This window comes from Anoplophora glabripennis, unplaced genomic scaffold, assembly GCF_000390285.2.
Source record: "Anoplophora glabripennis isolate ALB-LARVAE unplaced genomic scaffold, Agla_2.0 scaffold265, whole genome shotgun sequence".
In the NCBI taxonomy this organism is placed as follows: domain Eukaryota; kingdom Metazoa; phylum Arthropoda; class Insecta; order Coleoptera; family Cerambycidae; genus Anoplophora; species Anoplophora glabripennis.
Genome location: NW_019416597.1, coordinates 95,471 through 106,553, shown reverse-complemented (window position 1 = coordinate 106,553; position 11,083 = coordinate 95,471).

Here is an 11,083-nt window from a genome sequence, read left to right as displayed (position 1 = left end):
ATTAAGAATAATTTGCTATTAATTAATGAAAAATTTTTGATAACTTATGACTATGGGACATGTATTAGGTAAAGTTATTTATCTGAAATAAAATTTAATACAAACGAAAACCAAGAAATGCAAAATTAAATTTAAAGAATATTCTCGAAATAATTTCCATTTTGCTGCAAGCGTAATCTAATACGTCTATTGAAGTTATAACACACTTGCACAAACAGTTCTTGGTTATTGCAAAGGTCATCTGCTGCCTGAAATTCTTCTAAGGAGGCAACAGGAGTGGCATAAACAATATTTTTTATGTGTCCCACAAAAAGAAATCCATAGGCTACACGTCAGGTGAACGTGCAGGCCAACAAACAGGGGCATCACGACCACGACCAATCCAGACATTCGGGTAATTTAAAAACCATTCTCTAACGGCAAGTGTACTATGTGCAGGCGCCCCATCATGCATATGCCATATCACCTGACGTGTAGCGAAGGTACATCGTCAAGTAATGTTGGAAGATTTTCGTTCAAAAATCTAAGATACTCGGCGGCTCCAAGTCTGTGTGGAAGAATAAAAGGACCTACTAGAGTATTTCCTACAACTCCCATCCAAACATTTAAACTGAAATTATGTTGACATCTTGAAACAAATATTTCATGAGTAGGTATTTTCTTCCGACCATAAAAGAACATTGTGAAGGTTTACTGCACCTACTCCAGGAAAATTTGCTTCATCAGTGAAAAGTATGGAGCATATCGACACATTCGGCATTGGTAAAAATATTATTTGCCATAATTATTCTGATAATAAATTAATCAATTGGTACTAATTATTAGTTGGCAGAAAGTGTATAATATGTTACTGTATGATTCAGGACTTTTCGACATATTTCAATTTAAAACTATTTTTGAAAAAACAGGAGGGAAATTATGTCTGACGGAGATAGTAAGACCTAGGATTCTTTACGGCGCTGTGGTATGGTGGCAGAAAACACAACAGACCACAGCGAGGGAAAAACTGAATAGAATTCAGAGATTGGCCTGTTTAGGTATAACGGGGGCGATGACATCGACCCCGACAGCTGCACTAGAAGTCATGCTAAATCTGCCACCGCTGCATATAGTGGTGGAAAGAGAAGCGCGGCTAGCAGTATATCGACTCAGGAATAACAATGACTGGAGGGGTGGTTCCCACTCCAGGATCATAGACACATCTATGTCGGAACCAACTCTTTGGATGGTATCCGACAAGATGGTTCCAAGGTTTCACTTCCACAAGCCATTTGAGACTCGAATAGAGGATCAAAGCAAGTGGGAAGAAAGGTTTGATACCCTGGAAAGGTGGAGCCTGGTATGGTTTACAGATGGCTCCAAAATGACCAGAGGGACGGGTGCAGGAATATAAGGACTCAGACACAGATGGAGTGCAAGCTACAGTCTGGGGGAGTTCCCCACTGTATTCCAAGCAGAAATCTTCGCGATAATGGCGTGTCTGGCAGAGAATGTACGTAGAGGTTATAGACATAAACTCATATATATATTCTCTGATAGTCAAGCTGCAATTAAAGCTTTAGCCGCACACAAGGTAAGTTCAAAACTGGTGTGGGATTGTTTACAAATGCTGACTGAACTGGCCACCAACAATACAGTCAGACTGTGTTGGGTGCCAGGGCACAAAGGCATTTGTGGAAATGAGAAAGCGGATGAACTTGCTAGGAAGGGATCCGAGACAGAGTTCATTGGCCAGGAGCCCCTTCTGTGGCACATCTCCCAGTGTGGTCAGGCGGGCTCTGGGCAAATGGACAGAGACAGAACACAGGAAATACTGGACTTCAAGGCCAGGACATAGCCATTCTAAGGAGCTTATGGAGTATCCTTCGAAGGGAAGAGCGAATGAGCTACTGAGCTTGAACAGAATCCGGCTCAGGAGAGTGACAGGACTGATAACGGGACACTGTCACTTTAGGAAACATCTACATAAACTAAAGCTTGTAGACAGTCCGGTCTGCCGAGGATGTGAATCGGGGGATGAAACTTCTCTGCTTATCCTGGGCGACTGCCCGGGATTTGCACGTAGCAGAATGGCGCTCCTTGGGAGACCCTATTTGGAACCCAAGGAACTGAGAGAAGTGTCAGCAAGGAAGCTTTTGGATTTTGTAAAAAGAACAAATCTACTTGCTGAATAGGACTAGTAGTGGGACGAACAATAGGCCTAATTAGGCCGCAGTGCTATGGGACTTTTAAAGGACCAACCACTATATGATGATGAAGATGAAGGTGTCTGACGGATCGCAGTGGCTATGGACGAGGCACGCTGAAGAAACAAATAACTTTGACAGAAGTTTATTTTTCATCATTAATTTATTTCCTATAACAAACTATTTTAACAAAGAAATAATGTTTAGTAAGAACGAAAAATTTGAAGTTATTCGTTTATTTTATGACAAAAATAAAATTTCTAGGGGCGTATTTAAAAAAATGAAGTTGATGATGGTCCTGGAGAGAAGAAACGTTACATATAAAAACTGAATATGGAATTCGATAGAGGGCATAAAGTGGCCATGAGAAAGTGTTCTTCTTTTTCCAATATCACCTCAAACAAGACTGAAATGAAACAAAAACGGATTTCCAAAATTTCGCTTTTTTTCAAATATTTCGAAAACTAATCATGTTAGCCTTGATTTTTTAGATACATAATGTTGGTCCCTGATTACGCAACTTTGCCCCCATTTAAGCTACTTCGTACCTCTTACCATTTCCGAGATCCCTGTAGTGAGAAGCGAATTTGTAACAGCCTGTAGAGCTATAGCACAGCTCTATATATATTTTTTAATTTTTCTCCTCCAGACTAAAAGAAAATCTTAATAGTAAGAGCTATTTACTGCCAGCTTGAAATGCATTCAAATTTGTGTAAATTTAAATTGTGCACATTGTTAATAATAATTGTTTGTTTAATGCAACAAGCAACGAAACGCATACTGAAGATCATTGCCGTGGCTGATAGTACGTTGGTATTTTTTAATAACCGTATTACCATGTTAAAGTTACAAAACGCTGAATATACATGAGAAACCTGTAGAAGAACTTATAAGTAATGAGACTATTTGACCGGAAATGACGATAAGGCCAAAGGAAGCCGGGTCAAAAGTTAATCACATGCTAGTGTCATACTAGAAAATTGTGGACGTATTTTTATGCATAAAGTTTTAAAATAATTTTATTACTCCAATTAGCAATTCTAAGTGGATGTACGTCGACGAACAGAGGTGAGGAAATACCCCTGTCGTATTTATACGATTTTCATTTAAATGCTTGACGACGCGGTTTCGAGCTTTAACACTGTGTGTTCAGATAACCAAAGACGTAACGATACAAAGTTTTGTAGCCTGCAGGATGTTGGAGTTTTGGTTCATTCTAAACTTTCCTACACCGAGGCAAACCCTCCAATTAAAATGTTACTAAAAAAATTAATTAAACCTGAGATAGAGTAATTTTGCTTTTCTCTCTCTGTCTCTTTCTCTCTCTCTCTGTTGTCTTCAGAAGTCTCTGGGGCTTCCCCAGCATCTTCAAGACACCTAGGGAGGCAGCGTGGGGTAGAGCGCGTGGCCTAGTTTTTGATTAAAAAAAAAAATTCAAATTGGTTAGATTACGTAATTTTATTTTCACTTTTGAGATGTATTTATTACACTTTAATTGCCTGGATAATTTGCCTTTGCAATTTATGACTAACACATTACACTAATAATTTACTATTACTGATTTCAAAAGAATGTTTGCTTTTGTGTCGTATATTCCGATGTTAGATCTTTGATCGAGCAAAAGTTATTTTTTAACAAGGGTTTACTTAATAACATCGTAGTTTCATTTTCGTTGACAAAGTACACTTAATGTATATTGTACACTTTTTGGAATAGAATAAAGTTGTCTGTGTAGCTACTGGTTGTCTGTGCCAAATAAGTAACCCATTCTAAGGAATATCAGCAATTTGTTCCTATAGCAACACAGCTTCTTGTCTCTAATATTCTGTCGAAAATAAAACTAACTTAATTAAAAAATTAATTTTCTGCTGTAGAAATACAGTTTACTTAAAATATGTATAATATAATCTCAAGGAAAATTTAATGCTACTGTTAAAATATTAAATTATTGTAACATTACATTCTGTTTAATACACAATACACTCGCTTGACTTTAATGCATCAAAATTACATTTAGCTGAAAGTTTTAGTAACCATAACAATATAAGATAATTACTACATCAAAAATGTTTAATTAATTGACCTGTTTAGTTGTGCCAAGTGATGATTAGCTTTTAGAAAACTTATTCGACCTCCTACAGCCAAACTACTTATCTTTCTTTTACAGTATATAAACTTTTTGCTCAGGCTAGTGAATCTGCACCTACCACTAGTGAACTTTTTTCCCAGTGCAGCTATTATGGATTCGCTATAAACTTGGCAAATCCAAGTTTGCACATCAATCTTTCGAAGAGGTGATTACCCGTACAGTATTCGTGATTTATAACTTGCTGACGACATTATTTGGGTTGTAAACGATCATAGCCAATATGTCCTTCTACGCAGTTATTACACTAGATACTAGAATATGATTGAATTGAATTATAAACTAACAAATATAAGCTCATAATTTTATATTTACGTTACGCGTTAAAATATACAGAGTATGAAAATTAAATACCACTATCTACTAAATATGACGGTACAAATTATAGAAGACAAAGCTTACGAGGGTCTCACAGTGGCGGCTCGTCGGAACCCGCAAGGTTGGCAGTGCAGACAAAAAATAATTTCGAAAAAAATAGTTTTCACGAATATACATTATTTCCGTAAAATGTAGAAATTTATTATATGATTCAGCATAATCTTTAAAAAATTGAATTTAGCGTATGAACCTAGGACGTGTGAGGTGTGACGTGCAACGTGTGACGTGCCGTGCGACGTTCAACGTGACGTGTGATGTGGCGTGTGATGTGACGTGCGATATAACGCATGACAATAACGATGACGATGGTGATGACGATGACAACGACCGTAATGATGATGATGATCATTATGTTCATTAAATATACTCTGCAAAACGAGGTATTGAGAGGTCGGTATTATGTAACGATATTTTGTTGGAACATTATTTCGATTCTTGCAATTTGCTGGAAAAAATATTATGTTATTGTAACAACAAAATTAATTTTAGCTAAAAAATAATGCTTTAACAAAATAGAACCACCTAACTCAAAACAACCCAATTGGTTGTGTTTGAAATCTGAAAAGTTAAATTTTAAGGTAAATTTAAAATAGAAGCAGATATATATAGAGCATTAATAAATGTTTACAAGTCACGTGGCTAGTAATTTTGTTATTGAAGCAATTTATTCAATGAAATTAATAAGTAAAAGCTGTATAAAAAAGACTTTTTTGTTCCATGACAAAAAGATCTATTTCGTTTCAATTGGCTATTTTTTGGAAACGAAATTGAAATATCAATATTTTATAACAGTTTTCGAAAAATTATATCATACTTTCAAAAAAAATCCACTTCTTTTGCTATTTCTAACTGTAATTTAACTTTGAACAACGATATATCATAAGTCAGTCGCGATACATCAATTAATGTATTTCCGCATTTCAAAGATTGCTTCAAATGGATTTCTTTGAAAAATAATTATTCACGTTAACCTAGATGACATATTTAATGTACTGCTATACTTTAATGTGTCTTTTTTTTAACTGAATTTAAACGACTTAGGGTGTTCGAGTCGTGATGCGTATAAGAATCGGTGTCATTCCGAACGGCTTTCTGATTTCGAAATCGCAATCCCGGAGTCATTTTCCTGGGTAAACACCGGTAAACTTTCACAGCCAAGCTGATTAGACGAGGCATCTCGGCGGTTACTAGGGCGCAAGAAAAGCCAGAGACACTCTCGTTTCGCCAAATTTAACTATCCGCTTCACATTCGAAACGCGCCGTTAAGTAAAGTAAAAGTGAACAGGCACGTGTGCTTTTTGTCACTTTTTGTTTAGCTAATTGCCTGTTCTTTTTGTCGTGACACGACGGATTTTAATTGCGAAAATTTCACTTCGACGGCTAGATTTTACCGCGACTCTTTGGATGTCTCTAGAATGCGCTATGTTCCTTCCATACGGAGAAGGCTGCATCAAAAGTTCGAAGATGTTTACTTCTCATGGCAGAAGGTAGATTTTGAGATAATTGCACAAGATTATTTACCTGACAACCCACTGAAGACAATAACGACACCGAATATAGGCAAAATAGTAAATACATCTGAGATAACACCGTTCAGTTTGAAAAAAAAAGGCAAAATGGCTTAAAATAAAGAAGTATTTTTGTTCCACTTATGATCCTTTAAAGTTTGGAAATAAGTACTTACATATTTTAAACTTTTAATATGTTTGATTGTCATGAATAACAATAACAAAATGGCAACAAAACAAAAATAAAATACTTATTTACGTTGTTCAAAATATCATCCTTCAGCACGACCAAGCGACCCACCTATTAATATAACTTTCATTAAGATACCCTCTTGTTAGTTGACTAAAATGAGCAGGAGCTCCATCATATTGTAATATCATTTGTTGTCTTGTAAGTATATGAATATCTTCCAATAGACCCGGCAATTGATTACACATAAAATTAGTGTAAATTTCTCCTATAAAGCGCTTTTCAAAAAAGTATTGCCCAAATGATCATCAATTATGCCATACCAGACGTTTATAGAGAATCGTCGTTGAAAGTAGATTCTTTTTTGAAATGAGTTCATTTTCATTGTTCATTCCGTCTCGAGTAAACAGAGATTCATAGGTAAATAACATACGTCTTACCAATTGAAAATTTGTTGAATCCGTTAGCAAAAATGGACCCGTGAAAGTAAGTCATGCGGTTCCAGATGCTGAACCTGTTATAACGACCGTTCAAATAAAAACGTGGTCGAAGTTGGCTCTGACACATTGGACGTAGGGAGTAGCTTATAGCGACCAACTTAACCTCATTTCTCAACNGTATTTCCGCATTTCATAGATTGCTTCAAACGGATTTCTTTTAAAAATAATTATTCACGTTAACCTAGATGACATATTTAATGTACTGCTATACTTTAATGTGTCTTTTTTTTAACTGAATTTAAACGACTTAGGGTGTTCGAGTCGTGATGCGTATAAGAATCGGTGTCATTCCGAACGGCTTTCTGATTTCGAAATCGCAATCCCGGAGTCATTTTCCTGGGTAAACACCGGTAAACTTTCACAGCCAAGCTGATTAGACGAGGCATCTCGGCGGTTACTAGGGCGCAAGAAAAGCCAGAGACACTCTCGTTTCGCCAAATTTAACTATCCGCTTCACATTCGAAACGCGCCGTTAAGTAAAGTAAAAGTGAACAGGCACGTGTGCTTTTTGTCACTTTTTGTTTAGCTAATTGCCTGTTCTTTTTGTCGTGACACGACGGATTTTAATTGCGAAAATTTCACTTCGACGGCTAGATTTTACCGCGACTCTTTGGATGTCTCTAGAATGCGATATGTTTCTTCCTTACGGAGAAGACTGGATCAGAATATTCAAAGATGTACACTTCGCATGACAGAAGGTAGATTTTTAGATAATTGCACAAGATTATTTACTTGATATTTCATTATGCTGACTGACAACCCACTGAAGACAATAACGACACCGAATATAGACAAAATAGTAAATACATCTGAGATAACAGCGTTCAGTTTGAAAAAAAAAGGCAAAAGGACTTAAAATAAAGTGGTATTTATGTATATTAAGTTTAGAAATAAGTAAAAATATTTTAAACTTTTAATATGTTTGATTGTCATGAATAACAGTAAGAAAATGGCAACAAAACAAAAATAAAATACTTATTACGTTGTTCAAAATATCCTCCTTCAGCATTAATACACCATACAGCACGACCAAGAATAGATTGAGTGGCTACTCTTAAAATTTCCGGGTTATTCCTCACTTGCTGACATTTATCAATAATTGTCTGCTTAAGCTCCTCTTCTCTTCTATTAATTGGTATCTCGTACAACTAAGCTTTTAGGATGATCCCACAGGTAATAGTTTAAAGGATTGAGATCTGGTGATCCGTGTGGTCAAGAATGTGATCCACCACGACCGACTCACCTATTAATATAACTTGCATTAAGGTACCCTCTTGTTATTTGACTAAAATGAGCAGGAGCTCCATCTTATTGTAACATCATTTGTTGTTTTGTAAGTATATGAGTGTCTTCCAATAGACCTGACAATTCATTACACATAAAGTTGGTGTAAACTTCTCCTGTAAAGCGCTTTTCAAAAAAGAAGGGCCCAAGTAGTTGGTCATCAATTATGCCATACTAGACGTTTATAGAAAATCGTCGTTGAAAAGTAGATTCTTTTTTGAAATGAATACATTTTCATTGTTCATTCCTTCTCGAGTAAACAGAGATTCATCGGTAAATAAAGTACGTCTTACCAATTGAAGATTGAGGAAAGTAAGTCATGCGGTTCCAGATGCTGAACCTGTTGTACATGATGAGGATACGATGTAACATTCTCCATATTCTCCAATAAGAAACATTCGTACGTGCTGAAATTCTCCTGGTACCAACTTAGTTCTGAACTGTCTTCAATCATCTGCAAAATGTTTTCCTGCTCAATCAAATTTTGCTGTCCAGGACGTTCATAATTAGTTGACATTGTTGGAAATGAATCATGCATTCGCAGATGTCGAAACGCAGAATCAAATGTTTGACGATTTGGCACTCTTCTGTTTGGAAATCGTCGTTGTTACTCTCGCGATTTTCCATCACAAAATCCATAAATGTACCTACCTAAACTATGTCCACATAGGTACTCTTCATTTGAAAACAGCACAGATATGTTGACAGAAAAGGTATTACCTACCAAAAACACGTGCACAGTGTTTATACTGACGTTTCTAAATGTTGACTTGTCAACTATCACTTGTTTTTTCAACTGACATGTTCATAGCTAGCAAGATTGGTATTAAAACATTATTTCTAAACTTTAAAGGTGAGAATTACTTCAGGGACTTGTTCCTTAAGCTTGTCCTGTACATCATCTGTATTTTACCTGAAGATATGCTGTACATAAAAACTTTGAAATACATCAAAGGTCTTCGAGGTACCTCTGACGTTATTAAAATATCTCGAATACCACGAAAGACTCGAAAACCTTAAAATACATAAAAATACCTGGTGATATTCTTGACATAGAAAATATCATGTAAATACCCCAAAAGTCAATGACCGAATGTCAAGGGTCAAGAAGCAAATCAAAGCACAAGAGGGCAAGGGAAATAGCTTCAAAGTACGTCAAAAAACATAAAAAATAAATGAAGTCAATGTTCTTTGATACCAGAGTAATTATTTGAATTTGAATTAGATTATAATAAAATGTATGTTTAAAAAAAAGGACCTTGTGTTATGCTATGCTTTTTTTCTTTGTATATTCTTTTCGTGTATTGCTTATGGTTTCTTTCGCATATGCAAGCACATAAAAAAAAATGTGTACACGATGTATATTAGTAAATATTTATTAGCTTTTACAATGTATGGGTCCTTTTTTTGTTTCTCATATGTTCATGCATTTGAAACGTTATTGTCGATATTGTATTATCACTGCAAATTATTTTCAATCTTATGTTATGGCCTCGTTTTGGACATCAGCTTCGCTATGAAGATGGAAGCAAACAGTACTCTTCCTTTTGTAGACGTAAAAGCGATTGAGAAGAATGTTATCAAATTCACTGTAAGGTTTCCGAAAGCGCGCAAATAAACGTCATTTACGAGATAGAAACATGCTACCAAAATCCATCTGTAACAGATTTCGCCCGAAGATAATGCCAATTTCATGGCTTTAGTTTTCAAGGAAATTGAAAACTCTCTACGCCACGACAGCGTTATATAAACCGGGTTGGTAATTTCGAATAAGTTCAGCCTTCAACTCAACCAATCCTGTATCCGTCGCAATTCGTATTTCACGGTTCAGCATTTTTACCTACTTAGTTTGCCCACGAGTTTAGACCTAGGTGACCCCTTAACGGGACGCGACGCAAATCTAATTCGGAATTAACATAACAAATTAATTCATAGAAAAATTGGGGCACATATTTCTTAAGCGATGAGAAGTCAGACGTTTGTTTAATTAACTGTAATGACCTGAAATGATTCACTTGTGGAGTGGAGTGGTTGGGAAACAATTTAAGAGTTTTTATCTGCCACAAAAATAAAAAAATTCGTGCGTTTAACAAATAATTATTGAGAGATAAGGTATTTCAAAAATAAGGCTTTGAATTAAGAAAAACGGAACACACTGTTAAAAGAAATCTTACATTAAATCATCTTTTAAATTACGACCAGGTTTTGAAAAATGTAACAGTTTAAACAAAAACAATACAAAATGTTGTAGCTGCTGTGAAGGAAATCGAAAGATGCTTTAAAATGTTCATCACTTGATCGCCTTGTTATTTAAATTATTCAGTAGGGTAGCTCTGAACGTTAGGGGTGAATTTGAGTATTAAAATACAGTACGCGTCTAAAGTATGGAATAAATTCAGTAACAACGAAACAATTTTTTTTTTGGGAAAAATCCTCGAATTGGTCGATTTTTAATTTTAAAAATACATATTTTAGCATAAAAGGCGATTTTCAACCGTCATTTGTTGTCATCGACATTTTTTTTAAATAGTAAGCCCTTATTTTTTTTCTTGATTCTGAAAGATCGTTTCATTGTCGATCCGACAGTATTAAAATGTTGCCATCTTACATGGGAATGTTTTCGAGTAAATGACGATTGAATGTTAGAAAACGTAAATTTTATTCATTAAAAAAATAACAATTTCTATGTCAAGCAAATACAATCCAATAAGTTTTCTACCTAAACTAAGTGTTCGAATTGTCACCCACCTACTTCTTGACAATACGCAAGTCTGTATAGAAATTCTTCTTGCACATTATGAATTATTTCTGGAGTGACTCTGTGTATTTCATTTATAATACAATTTTGGAGTTCTTCTAAATTATCTGGTCTATTAACGTACACTTTGGAC